At 41.3% G+C, this 13,067-nt stretch overlaps 1 protein-coding gene across 6 annotated transcripts in view; it reads left to right on the top strand.

The window, feature by feature from the left end:
• The window catches only part of CAMTA1 (calmodulin binding transcription activator 1), an 871,256-nt gene that overhangs the window by 211,184 nt on the left and 647,005 nt on the right, over window positions 1-13,067 (top strand). For all 6 annotated transcript variants that reach the window (XM_075060206.1, XM_075060205.1, XM_075060207.1 and 3 more), the window contains exon 2: window positions 1,312-1,379. The gene's annotated coding sequence lies outside the window, so the exon portion shown is untranslated. The remainder of the gene's footprint in view (window positions 1-1,311; window positions 1,380-13,067) is intronic.

Raw genomic sequence — 13,067 nt, 5'->3', positions numbered from 1 at the left:
ATAAAATCGAATTTATAATATCAGTTTTATAAAACTGATTTTAGCTAATTCGATATTATCCCATAGTGTAGACATGGCCTCAGATAAAACCTATTTCCAAGACACAAACCATCTACTGACTGACAAGGTTATCAAGAAACGTCTTCTATGGGCAGGATATTGCAAGGGGTTTCTTACACCTTCCCCTGCATTGGTGGACCCTGGTCTGATCCAATATGGCCGTTCCTACATTCTGACAAAGCAGGAGAGGAATGGACTGGCAGGTCACATTTGAAGGTGGGGAGTGACTAATCCAGTGCTATTTGGAGATGCTGGGAGCTCAGTCTAGTGTCTTCTTCTCCATAAAATGCTTGTGCATAACTCCAGCGCCGGTGCAGTGCTTTGAGTCTTCTAACTGAAAACTGATGCACAATTCCTATTCAGCAGCTTTTTCTCAGGCTTAAGGAAGGCGATTTGGTGTTTTGTAGTAATTTGAAGTTTGTGAAACACATATACCAACACCATCTTAATTTAACGTACAGACTCTGCCAATTCCCTCTGGTCAAATCAGTTCTCATGTGGAAGTAATGGGTCGTATCATGCCTGCAAGTGGGAGCAATGACTTATGGTGATGTTACCCACTGGCTTTTCATGGAAATTATTAATTAATCCGTAATTCTATCTGCAGTGATGTTGTGTGTATAAATATATAATTTACCTTCGGGTGCCCACGTTTTCACCATCGTGCCCTTAGCTTTCTGACTTAGCTCAGAGATCGGAGGAGCTGCACAGTAGATGAAGTTATCTGAGCTTTCTGTGTGGTGGGAAAGGTTAATGTATTTCTCATTTTTCCTTTTAATCTTTACACAGTTGGGCTTTGGGGGCTTGGGCCTTTGAATCCAAGTTGGCAAAATACAACTTCTCCTGCCTGGATGAAAGACTTAAAGGATGGCTCTGTCTCTGGCAGAGGCCTTCCTAACACAGAATGTTGTGACTGTGACTAAGTGAAGACTTGTTGCCTGCTTCTGTTTTTAAATGAATGGTATTTGGGTTAGGAAGCCATTTCTCATGTTTTCTGTTTCAGGGCTGAAATATTTTGGTTCTCACTATAGATTGCCCTTTCCAGCCCAAGGCTTTCATTATAGCATGCCAAGTGGTACACAGAAGATGTTTGAAACTGGATTGAAAGTCAAGGATCTAGCAGCAAAGGCAGGATTGACAGTATCCTACTTGAGGGTGGAGGAGATTTAGAGAAGTTCTGTTCTGTGAAACTTTCAAGTCTCCAAAAGTACTATGCAAGTTAATTCTTTTTTGCACATTTTTCTTTTTCAGGAAATTGCAGCTTATTTAATAACATTTGAAAAGCATGAAGAATGGCTAACGACTTCCCCTAAAACAAGGTAACATTGCTAATATTGCAGCTTGTGAAAATGTACATTGATTTATTTTCACTGACGACTTGACTTGCTAATCAATTCATTGGGCACAAAGTGAAAACTCCAAGTCACGCTTGATAGCTTGTGACACTGAAGTATCATTAATTGACTTTATGAGTGTTTTTTTGAATGAAATCAGATTGATTAAAAACAGACCACCTGCAATCTTGACAGGTAAAAGTTTTAACCTGATGATTTAACATTTAATTGTATCCTTTCAGATGAATGCATTTAAAAGGCTTTGTTGAGTGAAGGTTGTAGGCTATTTATCTTGACAATGCTCCCTACTGTCACTAATCTGTTAGCCAGAAACTTAAAAAAAAAAAAAATCCCTTGCACTTTTCCTGTTTAAAATGCAGACTCTAAATTTGTTTGTATTTTGGCATGTTTCTTGTTGGGATTAAGTGTCTGGTGGCAAGGAGATCCCAATAAGCCAAATTAACAGGCATGTTTGCAGTTTATTAAGCAGTAAATGTCATGTATTCTTCTAACTGCCATAAATGTTTAACTTCTGCAACCCGCTGGGAACTGATACAATAAATTAAAGACTGCAGATGTTTTCCTGTTGTGGAATCCTGATGATCATTTTATTATGTTGAGATATGAAGTTGTACTACTTGCGACTGAAAACAAGAAAAGGAACTTGTGCTTATGGAGAGTGTATAAAGTTCTGGGGTGTTATCTAAAACCACATTTTTGCTTTTTCTAAATTACAGCATCTTTCTCATTAACAATGAATGGAGCAAGGGTTTATTAATCAAAAGAGGGTTAGCTCAGCAGGACATGCTGAAGTTGTGTTTTTCTTGCTGTGTAGTTGGGAGAAACCCAGTGCATTTTCACACCTGTTCACAACCAGGCTGTTGGGTCACTGGTGTGAGAACACATTTTTGGAGGAATAACGAACTATTCAGTGTTGTAAACCAGGTAAGACCTGCCCCAAAATAATACAAGAAGCTCTAGTAGTTTTCATGGGAGGAGGCCAGAGCAGCTGGAAGTGAGGCTTTCCTGCTTCTGGCCTCTGCAGTTCAATGTGCTCACAAGTGCCTGGAGAGCAGCCTGATAATGCTTCACGCAGCCGAGGGTACAGGCAGTGAGTGCCTTTTCCATCTCCCACTGGGGTTGGCCCCAAGAAATGCAAATGCAGAGAGAGCTACAGCAGACACAGCACAAGATGAATCTTTGATAGTTTGTTGCTTGGTTTGGCATCATATTCCTTTGTAATTAGTAGGGGCAGAAATTATAGTAAGATACAAGAATGGTTATTGACCGTAACAAATAGTACAAATTAACTTGCTGAATGTTTAATAGCTCACAGCTGAGGGGAGGATTTAGAACAAGGAGGATGGTAGAGCAGTTAAAGAAAAGAGAAGGGTGGCTTTCTTTGGGAAGTTAGAAAACAACTTCTTTTAAACTTAGGACACTCTCCACCCCCCACTTCTCTAGCATTCAAGCTGCCTTAACATTCTCTTACATTATTAAACAAGTTCTTCATTAATTGTTATCAAAATGTGGTGTGCGTTAGGACTGAGAGGTGAGAGATTTCATGTGCTTTGGCTTTTACAGGTGATGCACTCAGTTCCACTAGACTCAAATGTTTTACTACAATGGCTGATAGTTCAGGTTCTTGCGTTCAAGGAACTTTAGGTGCACATGGTGATAGGATCCCTGGGGTGCAGCCTGGGACTGTGGGACCTCTGTGCTCTTAACTCTCCAGCCTGGTCTGTTTCTCACAATGCTTTGCTAGTGACAAGCAGCAAACCCCTCCAGGTGCTGTTACCACTCAGTACAACTGCATGTGGAGCCCCACACCCAGCTAGACTGCATGAATGTTCCCAGAGCCACTCATGAATTACACAGAGAAAGGCACCAGCCAAATCCCCCCCAGCTTCCAGCCTTGTACCGCAGGAATATACCATCTTGCACTGCTCAAAACCCTTTCTTGAGCAATGCAATTTTGTTAATTGGTTCACCACTTCCACAATGGAACGTGGATATACACCAGCCTAAACCTGAGCAAATTTACCAAACAATTCATGCAAACACACTGGTAAAGATAAACAGTAAAACAAATTTACTGATTACAAAAGATAGAGTGGTTACCAAAATATAAGCACATAGTCTAAACTCTCAACCCTATTAGACTGGGCAACATCTAGATTAAGCAGTTTTCCTCACCCCACTGGATAGGGCAGTTCATAGGACACAGGTTTCACCTTTGAAATCTGGGCCAGTCTCCTCTGTTGGGTTCTTCAGTCTTCTGAATGTCCTTTTTGCTTGCAGCATAGATGGGAGCAGGAGAAAAGGCCAAGCATGCGGCCACTGTATTCTGTTTTATACCCTCAGTCCATGTGCTTGGAGAACACAAGTCCAGGGATGTCTGGTGGGTATTGCTGAGTCTCCAGGCCAGACTGAACAGTTCCCCTGGTGTAGCCTTGTGCAGGTGAGTCATTGCATTGTAGTTCCCTTTCTGGACAATGGCTGTTGGTTATTTTCCTTACTATTGTCTTTGGGGGAGCTAGTACCTGGGCACTTCCCAAACCTACAGAATATTTTAGTGACAACCAAACAACACAGTTCGCATATGTATTAATGATGTACATATTTAGATGGAACAATGGGTTTCAGCAGATCATAACCTTTCCCATGGTACCTTACATTGCATGCTTTATTTGCAATATCACAATTATGAATGATGAATATGGGGGTTGCAGGGTGCTCCCCTGGGGTGCAGTGTGTGTCACACACACTCCAGCCTAGGTGGGGGTCTATATTTTATCACTAGTGACAGGCATCTCATCTGCAGTCTCTGGCTGCTTCCACCTTTTTCTTGGGGCTGTGTAAACAGATTTTCATTCCACCCATTGGCTTCAGAACAATAGGTAAAACGATTGCATTTGGAAAGGCTGCTTTCTGACCTGGGAGCTTGAGTTATAGAATTAATGCAAAAAGACGTCTCTTTGAGCTTTGCCAACTCAGCCTGTTGAGTGGTCAGAAAGCATATTAAGCAGAGTCAGGGATATATACAGCACCATTAAATATATCAGAAATATGCATGTGTTTGTAGAAATGTTTTAAGACTTTACGGGTTTGTTTAGTTTGCTAAAGGCAATGCATGAAAATAGCAATTTTCCTATTAATATTACAATATCCTGCTCCTGTGTATTTATACTTGAAAGCATAATGTCCCATGAGGAGGAAAGTTGCAACGGCTGTTCAAGGACCTTCTTAAATTAGTTGTTGAGTTCATTTTGAAATTATTTTAATATTGAAATTAATTGGTCCAGTTAAATGCTGAGTTCATACAAACAGGCCTCTTGGTATTAAAGAATTAATGACATCGATCTGGCACTGAACCGGAACATTCCCCATTCTTTGTTTGGTGCTGCAGGTGCTGCTAATTTCATCTTTGAAAATTAATAAAAATGAATTGCACCACTGACACTTATAGAGTTTCTTAATAAAATGATACATAGTGTGAGTTGAGGAATCGCTATGAAATGAATCGCTGTAGTTGGCGCTCATAGAAATGTTGGGTATGTGAGTTTCAGGAAGGGGCTGACCCCTGTCGGTGCTGCTTTCTGATGGTCTAACAATACAATTAGTCCTTATTGCATCCTAATTGTAAAGAGGGGCTTGGGAGCCGGCTGTTTTGATTCAGGAATGGGATGCTATAACGTTTCTTTAGTGGGAAGCAACAGTGGGTGGTAATAAATGTATGGGGAAAGGGGCTGGGAGTGGCTCTTCTGCAAAAGGAGTTTTTCTGTCCACAAAAAGTTGTCTGTTGGATATTTTCCCTACAAGAAGTGTGGAGTGCAGGTTCCAAACTGCAGGCTGGGGCATGTGTGCATCAAGAAGAGAGTAACTTGGTGTCCTCTGAAGATCCTTGGCCATGATGTGTCATGTTCAGTGGTGTATCTGAAGGTTGGAGTTCAAGATCATAGGGTTAAGACCTTGTGTGTTGAATATTCATGACAATATTTCATTACAATACAATAATATCACATGACAAGCTAATTGCAAACTAATATTCATCCTGAAAGGTCGGTAATGGGATGTTGTGAATGGCAGAGATGAGACTCTTTCCAGAGTTGGCTCCAGCTAATGTTGTATGTTCACAAGGGAATGTGCAGAGGTAATTTGAAATATGCATGTGAATGATTTAGGAAGGTGCCGTGCCAGTTTGTCCTTTTTACAGGGTAGCACTGCTCTGCTGTCTGACACTAGAATGAAGGGCATGTTTATAACAGAAACCTAACGCTTCTTTCACGGCTGGGGCATTTGCTCTGGCTGAAATGTGTTGAATGAGTGTTGGCCTGGGAAGAAATAATTCGACTGCACTAATATACAGGCTGGCAGAAGAGGGAGTGGCTCTGGGTTTCAGGCGGTATCTACATGCCTGGAATTTCAACCTGGCTTAATATTTTCCAGTTAATAATTCACTGAATTAATCTATAATAAGGGTATTAATAAGTTAAAACAACTGAGTTCCCTTCCCATGTTTACAAAGAAATGGTGTGCATGGATGTCCTAATGTTTGTATACTATCTCTATAATCTATGGGCAAGAAAGTGCCTTATGCATATCTATATTAACAGAATCATAATGACAGAAGAAGCAATGAGAAATCTTCCAAATAGTCATAGAGACACCTGATTTCTTTTTTTGAACATATGAATCTATGAATTTCACAAATCTCCTGGTAAAGTGACTTTCTAGTGCTCAATAAAAATTGGACAGCACTGTAGTTATTTGGTTTTGTAGAACGAAGACTTTATTTTTGCAAAATATGCTAATAAACATACTGGAGATTAGTTTTAATTAATTAGTTATAATAAACAATGTATAAACATAAATTAACAAAGTACATTTGGTGATGTAGTAACCTTGATGTTTTCTTGTAATCATATTTGCTTGCTTACTTGTTAATTTGCCAACTAATCCACAATGGGTCTTCTAGTCATTAGTGAGAATTAATAAAGTTCGACTGTAATGTAGCACTAATAAAATCTTTGATGCTTCTAGATTTAAATGCAAATCATGGAGAATTACTAAACATTCCCATAGGAAATGGAATAAAATTATTTTCATTGTGAAAGGCACCCCGGTTTTCAGTGGCACAGTGGATTTTCCAGACACAATCAATCTTGGTTTCTCCCTCAATACATTCTGTAACTACTGATTTTTCTAGTGCTTTTCATTTTCAAACACGTTAAAATCTTTAACCCTTATAACATTACCGGCTTCAGATCTCTCACGTCCCTGCCGAGTGCCCTAGCTACTGGACTATTGGCTGTTCTGGGGTGAGTCTCGGCTGTTGACCAGGGATCCCATGCCTCACCTGCGAAACCTTCCCAATGAAACCAGTAGCTCTTCCTGATTTGGAGCAAGAACTTGAATTTGGGTCTCCTACAGCCCAGGTAGGTGCCCCTACGACCAGATTATAAGAGGCAGTCTCTCTCTTGCCCATGGTCCAATGAATATTTATACAAATCAGAACAGCTCCAATTTGGGGTCGGGGAAGAGTGTGTGTGTAAAAGACTGACTTTATAGCCTTGTGGTCAGGGTGCTCATGTGAGATGTGGGAGATCGAAGTTCAAGTCTTTGCTTTGTCTGATTTTCGACCAGTGACTCGAATGTGCATCTGCCTGACCACTAGGCTGTTGACTGTTCTCAGACGGGGTGTGTGTGTGTGTGTGTGTGTGTGTGTGTCTCTCTCTCTCTCTCTCTCTCTGATTTTGACCAAAAATTTCATCCTAACAAAACTTTCCTCAACCCAGAACTGAGATGATTCCATGAAAAGTTTTCATTTCCATGAAAAAAGTGTAGTTCAAAAGTTCCCAACCAGCTCTTAGAATTGCCCTTGTTTCCAGCATGAGGAAACTGAGGCAAAGAGAGGTTAAATGACTTACCACAGGCTCAAACCAATGGGACATTGGTAGAGTGGGAGATTAGAATTGCAGGAGTTGCAAACCCTTGCTCTGTGTGCTGGAGTTAGCTGTTCAGTCCACTAGATCACAGTTTCTCTATAAGGACTACAATTTGATTATTGAGAATTAAATAGTGTGTCTTCTTGCAACTGATAAATATAGATTTTACCACCTACATCTGTGCTTTGATGCAGGGTTATTTCTCTCTTTCTTGTTACATTTTGTAGCTCTGTGTTAACCACTTTTTCTTTGCTTGATATTACTTATTTTATCTTTTTTATAACACAAAAATCAATTGAAGTGATTAAACAGAAAAAGGAGTCTGACCTAAGCTTACAAGAAGATTTTCAGAGTACAGGTGTCTCCATTTGTCGTTATATCAGACTTTTAAGTCCTAGATGTGGCCAGGCTTTGAAAAATGTGCCTGAACTTTTCAGCTCAACAATCTAAAATACAGATTCCTCAAGAAAATTTAGCTCTGAGTCGCCTATCTCTTGTGAGTTAAGCAAAACCCTGAACAACAGGTGTTAGTTAGCAGATCACTGTGCATGTTCGATTGGATTGTGGTCACATAAATTAGAAAAATCAAGTTCTATCAAATTAGAGTTTCCTGACGGAACTAGAGCTGCCTGACAGGTGAGGACTGCAGAGGGGATGATTTCAGGTAGACCTGTTTGAACTGGGGGTAACATTTGTACTTAATTTTTCAAAGACAATATGACATATCCTGTGCTGATCCATGTGTTCAGATATGTTGTTAGGTACGTCCAAAACTCAGCAAAACCTAGGGTATTTCTGCAAATTCAGGCCCAGGTGTTACAATGGGCTACAGAGATAAACCAGGTGATACAGAATGAAATTATAGCACAACTAATACTGAGATCCTGCAAATGTCTTCCTAGTTTAACCAAATTAAGGCTGCTTTAATTCTGAATGAGTGTGTCCACACAGAGCTTTAATGCAATTTGATTAATCCACTTTAAATTCTCACCTTTAGTGAATTTGGATTAGTTTTCCCGAGTGTTCCTGTGTACAGAAGCGCTTCAATAAACATATTCCTCAAACATTTGGTGCAGAGGAGATGGTGGGAGTAAGAGTAATTGTAGAAAAACTTACACCAACTACTCTGGGTGCAAAACTGCCTCTGGGAATAGAGCCACTATTATGGGTGATCGTTCTGTTGTGCTGCATTAGAGGCCTGCTGTGCAGTTAATATGGTCATAGTACAACGTTAGAGTATTTTGTTAGTATGTCTTGCAAATTCTTGTTATGACACAAAACCTACAATAATTGTCGAAGTCTCAAACCTGCCAGAATGGCTCCATGTTGCAATTCCTGTGATTGTTTTGGCAGTCTGAGAATATGCCATTGTAGCAAAAACTGAAAATTAATTTCAGAGCTAGTTTAAAAGATCTGGCAAAGTCTGCTTTTCAGTTACACAGTGTATGCTTGCCCATTTCACTTCTGCGGGAGTTGGGTTTCTCGCTGCCCCTCTAGCCCGTGAGAGAGAATGTATGATTTAAACAAGCAGGCTGCTAAAACTCAGCACTAACGCCAAGTCTTGTTGAGCTTGGCAATGGTATACACAAGTTCACACGAGAAGGAGCTGTGCTTTGAATATTCTCCCTCCCCCCCCCCCGAGTATTCTACCCAAACCTATTTTTCTTCCTCATTGGCCATGTATGCATTATCATTGCACCTTGGTGTGTTTGCTATGAACAAAGACATTGATTGGGAATTAAGAGGGGCATTCCTTCCTCTGGAAACAATCTGCCTTTTTGAAAAGCCTCTTTGTGTGTGTCTCTAGATACTTAAATTCCTAGCATGCAGAAGCATAATGACTGAAGGCTAGAAAGGAGGGGTCTTGGATGACCAGCCTGTTCTTCCTGAATTAAAGGCACTTCCTTTTGCTAGCTCTGTCATGTTGAGGATTTCCCTTACTGAGACTCTGGTAATCCTGAAGGAATGGCTGTACTGGGATTTGCATTCTTGTGTAGTTCTTTCAGCACCTCACAGTCCTGTTCCTGAGTGGAGATTTCACTCATTAGCTCCTAGATGTTGCTTCACCCCCTTGTCAGCAAGCCCAGAGAGAGCACAATCCCACATCTGAATTGTAAAGAAATAGTAGACATCAAACTGCTTGACTGAGGCACAATTCCAGACAGACAAGCCCTGATTTCTAAATCTAAGCACCGTTAGAAGATGTGAATGTCCCATATATGGACACTTAAATTAACATTGTAGGCACCTACAACAGCCAGTTACTTGCTGAATTACCAATGTGAACATTCCATTTGGGAGCTGAGTGTTCCGTTAAGGCCCTGCAAGTTGGAAAATTGTCTCTCCAATTTTTCTTTGCCCTCTTTGTGTGGCATCTCGCCATTTCAAGTCTTATTTTCTTTACTCCCACTTGAAAGACATTCGCTATTGGGACGTGACTGGGATTGTGGTGGAGAGGGCAGGCTCAGAGAATGCAAAACAATTGTGCTTTGGCTCTGGTACTCACAAAAATACGAGCTGAGGGTTTTTTTGTTTTGTTTTTTAAGCATTTCCTAATAAACGGTTGGCGCTGTGGTGAGCTGTACTCTGCGTTAATGAGAGGTGGCGGGTGGGGAGAAGGAAGAGGGAAATCCCAGCTGGAGATTCTCAGCCCAGGAAGGTGGCGCCTGGCATTTCTAGGCAGTGAGACTTGGCAGTGATTAATATTTCTGAAACTAAAAATGTTCAGTTACAATGTACTCATACAAATCAATAGTAATTTACATACAGTGTCGCTATCTATTTGTGGTAATTTAGTTTTACTTCTGCTACCTGCTGTTTATTTTTAGCATTTTAATTTCCCTCTGCTGGGTTAGGAAAACAAGCATAGCTTTTCATTTAATAAACAAGGACAGTAGAGAGTGTAGTGTTTCCTATTGATAAATTCTGACCTCATAAATCAAAAAGTTTGCAAGACTCAGTTCATAACAAATAAATACATTAAATAAGGCCTGGTCTGGTTTGTAAAGTGGTGTTGGAAATGGAGAATGTGCATTTCTCACGTGCATGCATGCGCACGTGAACAATTTATAATTTCCGACTGTTCAGAAGTAGTTGAAGGCTGGATTTTTATTTCACACTTTTATATAGTGCAGAGAGCTGTACAGAGAACATGGAGACATGATCCCTGCCCGTAAGAGTTTATAATCTAAAGGTGAAATTCCAGTGGTGCATAGGCCCCATGCCAGCCCCTTGAATTTTGCTTTAAATGAAAGACCCAATGCAGGGAAATGGAAGGTTGGGAAGGGAGAGGGTGTCTTATGCAAAATGTAATTTTTTGAGGGAAAGCAGGAAGGGGAGAGCTTTTGGGAGGTTTATGAAGGAGGTTATGGAGGAAATGTGCCACTGAAGATCAGTGAGGATATTCAGGCATTGGGAACTGCATGGGAAGAGGCCTGAAAACGAGGGATACTGTAGGGAACTGGAATAAAAGGGGCTCAGGGCTTGAGCGAGAGATGGTCTTTAAGGTGAATAATTGATGAACTGTCCCTGAGATACAGGACTGTCCACAATCTCCCAAAGGAACAAAATCTCCGATCTGTGTGTGTCTGTCTTTCACACTGCTTGGGTTGCGGTTAGACACGGTCATGTGGTGGTGGGGGCAGTACTGTTACAAATGGCTTTGCATTTTGGTTGGGGAATGACCTCTTAAGGAGTTCACTGGGCCAGAGAGATTAGGTTTTGCAATGCTGATTGGGGTTTTAAGGGATTGTGTTGCTGTTGATCCGTGAGCTAATTTGATGGGATCCGGTTTTCAAGAGAAATCAAGCCAAAGCCCTAATCAAATCCTCAGCCAGGAAGTGGAAAATAAATAGCTCTTCTTCCTGCATTATTCAGATGGGAGTCTGTCTGTCTACACTATGAAGCTTTTAGCAACACGACTGTGTCGCTACACCGGTGCCACTAAAAGTCACACACTCTAGTTGCTGTTTGTTGGCTCTCCTGCCGACAAACTTCCACCCCCACCGAGTGGGGTTAGCTTTGTTGGCAGGAAAGCATTCCTGCCGACAAAGTGCTGTTCACACCGATGTGTGTCGTTGGCAAAACTTTTGTCTTTCGGGAGTGTGTGGTGTGTGTTTTGTCGTTCAGAGATTTAAAAAAAAAAATTTGTTGTTCAATTGTTGGTGTAGACAAAGCCTCGGAAGGGACTAGTTTTGACTTTGTTTCTCTGATGACTCCAGTAGCCAAAGCAAGCCACAGGGATTGTGCATTACAGAGACTGGGTTGAAATCACTTTTCCTGATTTATAACACTTTAGAATCATCTTTTCTCTCCTCCCTTCTCCCAGTTATTTTGCAGACTCTGGAGCATTCAGGTTTGCTGTGAAATTCAATTCCATATGTAGAATATGGGCTTGTGCCTACGCTGAGGAGGAAGGTACTAGCCCACGATAAGATTGAGAGGTAGCAGGGCAAGACAATGTCATAGTTTCCTTTGCAACAAAACTGCCTCTAGGCACATATGCACAAAGCAATGCGAAATGGATCGTTCCCCACCACGAGTGACGACACCATGGTGAAATAGCAGTTGTCCTGTGCTGGCGAGCTGGAGAAAGGAGCCTTGCATTGCGATGCACAACAGAGGCCAGCTGGGCTCCTAACCCACAGCAAAGCTAGAACCTCCAAGCAGAGGGGCAGGGGACAGCCTAGTGACAGAGTGGCAGGGAGAGCGCACCCTGAGCATATGAAAGATGGTGATTAGCAGATGCTGCTGTATTGAGAGTGTTCTTGCAGTCTTCTCCAAGGCAAGACTCCCACTGTTCCTATATGTTATCCCAGACATAGAATTTTGCTGCAGGTAAGTAAAGTAAGAGGAATAACATGGTAGTTAAGAAAACAGTCACTAGACACTTAATTTCGTAAGAGACAAGGTAAAATTTTAAAATAAACCTATCATATGAAAGTAGGGAAATCCCAGAGTTTTAGGAACTACCATAACTCTAATCTCCCAAACAACATTCATTCTCTCTCTGTAGCAATGCAAGGCTCCCATCTCCTCTTCCTTCCTTCCGCATGCTCCCAGTAAGGTGTTTATTATTGGACCTAGGACTTTCAGAAGGCCCAGCTTTCCTTTGGCATCTTTGTTTTCATAATGGCTTAAAGGAATCTGGAGTCTGTAGCTACTCCTGTCTCGAAGGTGGAGAAGACACTAACTGTACTTGTCCAGCCTACGTGTGCATGGCAGAACATTGGCTTTCGAACTGGCTCTGTGCCCACACATCTCAAGTGCTCTGTTGCTGCCTAGCCATCATTCCTTTTCCTGTAAGGGCTTTGATTTCTCTTTGCAGATGTGCTAGCTCTGGCACTGTGGCACATGGATAATTGTTGGAATCTCAAAGAAAAGTGGGAAACAGTGGCCCTCATTAAGTGATTTGTAGGGCTAATAATTTATAACATTACAGCACGTAGAAGCCACAGAAAAATATTCAGAGAGGGCAGGAATCTGCACAACTGCTATAGGACTAAGAGAGCGGGACTCTCACTTTACTGGTTAGTAAAGAGATGAAGCTCTTTGATGCCAGTTGGTAGAGCTGTCTCACGGTTTCTGGTTTTTCTCAGAGCATTGCTATGAGGACAGAGCTAAGGATGAGTCCTCTAACTGAATGTCCTTATTTCAGATATTTGGATTTCATTCAGTCTAACTTAATCTCTCAGTTTTCTGAGTATTTAAGGTTGGTTTTCACTGA

This window comes from Chelonoidis abingdonii, chromosome 23 (assembly GCF_003597395.2).
Source record: "Chelonoidis abingdonii isolate Lonesome George chromosome 23, CheloAbing_2.0, whole genome shotgun sequence".
Classification (NCBI taxonomy): domain Eukaryota; kingdom Metazoa; phylum Chordata; order Testudines; family Testudinidae; genus Chelonoidis; species Chelonoidis abingdonii.
The sequence above is the reverse complement of the archived record's forward strand: the minus strand, read 5'-3'. Positions and strand labels throughout refer to the sequence as shown.